We start from the raw sequence: 5,000 nt of genomic DNA, 5'->3' as shown, positions 1-5,000 counted from the left end.
GCAAAAAGGTTCAGCTACTAGTTAGAAGAATAAGTGAGCAATCTACACTGCTAACAAAGAGTAAGATTAATCGTCCGGATTATAAATCTTCTAAGTATTTTCGCTAAAAATGGCCGGTCAAATCTCGTACTCGTTCTTGTCCTCGTTCTAGAATCTAAAGGTCTCTATATTGTTAGGTATGGTGCTCCGCGCGCGCTCCTTTGGCGAATGCAACGCGAAGGTATTAGAAGACAAACTTTTAAGAAGACGAAGTTGCTTTTGTTCAAAATGAAGAAACCAACTGAATGTGGAAGCGGTGCGTTCAGCCAATCAGGAGCGAGTATTTTTGGCGGTCGACCAATCGTGAACGAGTAATTTTGGTTTCGTTCCGATGTTTCGATGGTTTGAAACAGGGAGGAGCGAGCAGGGAGCAGGGATTGCGCAGTGATGAGAGCACTCGCCTCCCACCAATGTGGCCCGGGTTCGATTCCCAGACCCGGCGTCATATGTGGATTGTGCTTGTTGGTTCTCTACTTCTACTCTGCTCCGGAGACGTTTTTCTTCCGGTACTCTCCACAAGGGCCCGTCTGATTTGATATGTAGTAATTTGGTTTGATTTCATTTGTGTAAAACCCCACAATCTATTCCGCTTTAAACATTATCGTATGAAAATAAAGTTCTATTATTGCTATTATTATTTCGGCAGTTCTCTGTGGTTTCGTTTTGGTTTTTCGGGTTCTAGTACAGTTTGAAGCGTGCACCTTGTTGTAGAGCAGAAGGATTTCCAGGAATTGCTAAGAGAAATCGCCGTGTTACCGTCTTTTAGCATGGCAAATAAAACTGCTCTTGAAAAGTATCTTATAAATTCAAAACGTTATTTAAAGACAGTACAAAGCGCGAAGCCAAAGCTCAAAAATTTGTATTCAACCCGGGCACAAAACCTGCATGGTTAGTTTTCACTCACATGATCAAAAGCCATAATATCCTTAAACAAACGAAGAGAAGATGTTTTCGTAAGGATGACGTTTAATAGACCTTTCCACTGTTTCTGACACCATCTGAAGGCTGACCAAGGCTGGGGTGCAAACATGGTTAAAATTACAGTAAATGTATGGGATTTTTGTCGCCTTTGAACCGCTGTAGCGCCGCTCAAAAGAGACAGATTTCCAACTTTTACCACTAATTTAAGCAGTTGTAGCCTGAATCTCTTCCTTATATTTCATAAAAATAATATCAGTATGTCTTTTAGAAGACACTTTCAAGGTGGCAATCCGCCTCTTTTTAGCGGCGTTACAGCGGTTCTAAGTCCACCAAAATCCCATACATTTGCTGTAATTTTAGCCTTGTTTGCCCCCCAGCCAAGATGGCGTCAAAAACCGAAAGGTCTATTCTCGGCGAATTTTGGAAACCAGCATCAAAACTGCTTCTTCTGTTTTCAGGAACATCAATATGGTGTCTATGAGAACCGAGGACTCGATCTTCTTGGATAAACACCTTTAAAAAATACGACGATAGACCGGAAGATTAACAATAACGAAATCGATCGGTCACAGCCGTTAAAGCTATAAGAATTGAATGGAAAAAAATTGTTTTTTAAACAATGTTTTTCACAACGCTTGAGTTTTAAATGTTGGAAACATCACTTTTCGTGACTTGCTCAAAGCAACGATGTTCTGTCGCACTTTTTAATAATCATCGCACTTTGTAATACCTGTCGCACTTAACTTTGTCGCGTTCCCAGTGTCGTGTATCGTGGCGTTGCACCGAGTCCGCCAGGCCAACCACAGAACTGAAACCACAATCAGACTATTTACAGCAATGCGATGAAAATTAAGAAAGGGAAATCATAACTTCTAAACAAATTAACTATACTAAAAGCATTCCTCAAAAAAGGAAAGTTTTACAAAGTGGTGAAGTTTGACTTACGTCTGATCTGGTCTCCGAGGTTACAAGTTCTCCAATAAGGCCCCCAGTCAATTCTCTGAAGGAAATGTCTCCAAAGAAATACTTTGGTTGATGTTAGAGAAGACTAAGAACAACTAACCAAAAACGTGTTTAGAACCTTAGACTACACTAATCGCTGAATGACGTAACGGAAAAAAAAAGGGGGAAACCGTCTTGTGTGGTTTACCAAAGAGGATATTGACTAATTCGTGATAATCAAATAAATCACAGATTGAATTAACAAGAAAAAAACTAATTCATAGGCTATAAATGACCAAGTTCATGGGTTTCCTTTACAAACTAGTAATAACAAGTTGTCGCACTTTGTAACAAGCTTTCAAATTTCCTTTGAATGCATGTTTGGCAGAAATTGCATATAACTTAACTACTACCCCTCCCCCCCCCCTCCCCCTCCCCCCCCAAAAAAAAAAGAAAAAAAAGAAAAAACCTACTTCATATAGAACAAGACGCCTAGAAGGGCGTATCCGTGGAATGAGCAAACAGTTAACACAAATTGTCCAGTTACAGTGAACTTCAAGTACAGGTAGACTTCGGAAAATGGCGAAAGATTACTACAAAGATACATCTGTAATATAACTTAAAGTTTTTTGTTGTAAAAACTCATTACTAATGTTACTAAATTTGCAAACGCAAACAACGAAGCCCTATTAGCAGGTTATCAGGATACGGGATCTTTTATTTATTTATTTTTTGGAAGGAGACTTAATTCAAACCCTACAGTTTTACTTGCTTCGTTAACTCCTTTCATCCAAAAATTACAGGATCAGCCTTAATAAATCATCCGAAAAACTTATTACAAATCACAGTTCAACAACTTATCATCCTGGGCCAGTTGTTCAGAAACTGGGTTTTAAAACGAGTTTTATCCTCTACTCCCAAATGCTGTTCAAGGCTGATATTCAGAAAAAACTTTACATTAGAAGAAGTCAATCTTGAAAAACAAAAATAAGCAAAGGAAACTGTGACCAAAAAGTTGAAAACATGAAACAAAAGTTTACGCTAATCCTGGATTAAGGTAATTGGCTTTCGAACAACCGGGCCCTGTAAACGACGTCTGGTTCTGTAATCCTGGTTTAGTTCCTTGCAAACTGTATAAATTTGCCGTGGCGAAGACAAGAAGACAACATCCGTGCTCTGTTTCTCTCAATGCTCAAAAATTCCGTAATTGCGTGTTGTATAGTCCAGTCCAAAGTTCTAATTTTACAATTCCATAATCTTGATTTCAGTAACTTGGTACCAAACGTTCCACAATAACTTGAAATCTCGTTAAGAAAAATCCTTAAATCCAGTAGTCCAGTCCGGATTGAGATCGCCAAAACTCTCTCTATCATCGATTCAAAATTCAACAAAAGCTACAAGTAGTAAATAGTTATCAGAAACTACAACAGTTCGTCCTGATTCTACACTCGAGCTGAACAAAAAACCCAAAAAACCCTTGTCATCGTTTTCGAGAGAACAGACAAACAGCCGAAACTGTTCTGTGCCTGCCCCTTACGGCACTGAAAAAGTACTGTACGTTGTACAATAGTACTTGACCGTAGTCCTCGGCCAAGAAACTAATCTTAGCCAAAAGCCCGAGAAGCGATCAGGATACGGGATAATTAGGTAAAAAAATTGTGGGGATACGGGATTTTTAGTCTGGAGGTGGGGGGGGTAGAATTGAGGAGATACGGGATATTTTTTAAAGTAAGAACGCATTGCGTGTGGTAGTGCAGTAACTTGACAGTGTTTTTTTCCATAACTGTCAACTGAGCGGCGTTTTATTTTTTCCAGGAGATTCAAATCCTTGCACAATATGTAGCTCTAATAGTACACGACATTGTTTGGTATCGTAAATCATTACGGTGCCATGGTAGACATCTTTGCTATATAGCCTCTAAGAAGACATGTGGTTCAGTAAAATACTAAGCCCAGAACGATTGAAGAAAATAACAGGAAATCGAGAAACATTTGCAAAGCCGATGTGTTGTTCATTTACAACTTCTTTTTCACCACAAGCTTAAGCGTGTACTCTGAGCTTCTGACACCTTTCCAAGACCAATGTTAGTAAAGTTTTATTCCCTTTCCAGCGGGGTTAGTATCTGGATGGGGGACGTTAAAATATGCGACTTTTGCTGTCAGGAACATACGCCCAAAAATTCTATTTTAACGCTCAAAAATGTGAACAAAGCAAGGTACAGATTTTGCTAGCCTGCTTTATGCAAAACAAATATTGACGAAAAAGTAAATAAATATTAATATGTAGTTTTTAAGGAGAGCAGAAGGAACTTTTAGGAAGTGTCGATCGATAATAAAACAATTTGCCATCAGCGAAAAACATTTCGGGAGATTTTTGTTACGTTCCATCAGAGTTCAATTTTTCTATCGTACTTTTGGTCATACAAGTAAAAGTGACATCGATTTTAGCGGCCGCCTGTGATCAAGTTATACCTTGCGTGTTTACTGACAACTCACGAAACAAAGGATACATCTGTGACAAAATGACGGCATAACACCTGGTTTTTGTTAGTGCGTTTTTTTTTCTTTCAAGTGTTATAAAGTTCGACAAGATCTATGTGCGAATTTAACATAAAGATCACAATCGTTGATGCTAGTCCAAGTGTCAGCTGAAGTTAAGCTCCTCCGAATGAGGTTAGTACTTGGATGGGGGACGGTGCGAAGTCCCTGTGACGGCGATAGCTAATTCGTTTTTTTTAAACTTGATTTCATTTTTTATCTTGTTTGGCCGTTTAAAGCTATTTTCTTATTTTCTTTCTACATCAAAACGGCGAACAAACTGGTTCCCAAGAAATATTGGAGTACGTATTCGTTCTATGCAAAATGCTTCTAATGAAGTATTCGTTGTATGCAAAATAATAATGTTCACAGAGAAACACACAAGTACGAAGCAAGATCTAGAAATTACGTAGAAAATTCTCCTTACCTTTAAAGCTTGCCTTTCTCAAAGAAAAGGCATCTATCCACTTTATCGAATAGTTTAATACTGAAACAATCATGGCGGGCGGAAAGATTCTATTATAAATGTTTCCTTTACCAATCTGATGGAAGTGTCACGG

The 5,000-nt window shown here is 38.6% G+C and overlaps 1 protein-coding gene across 1 annotated transcript in view; it reads right to left on the bottom strand.

Annotated features, from left to right (window-relative positions):
* Positions 1-5,000, bottom strand: part of LOC138005886 (pyroglutamylated RF-amide peptide receptor-like) — a 59,349-nt gene that overhangs the window by 36,127 nt on the left and 18,222 nt on the right. The window lies entirely within an intron of this gene.

The sequence above is a fragment of the Montipora foliosa genome, chromosome 6 (genome assembly GCF_036669935.1).
Source record: "Montipora foliosa isolate CH-2021 chromosome 6, ASM3666993v2, whole genome shotgun sequence".
NCBI classification, from domain to species: Eukaryota; Metazoa; Cnidaria; class Anthozoa; order Scleractinia; family Acroporidae; genus Montipora; species Montipora foliosa.
The sequence above is the reverse complement of the archived record's forward strand: the minus strand, read 5'-3'. Positions and strand labels throughout refer to the sequence as shown.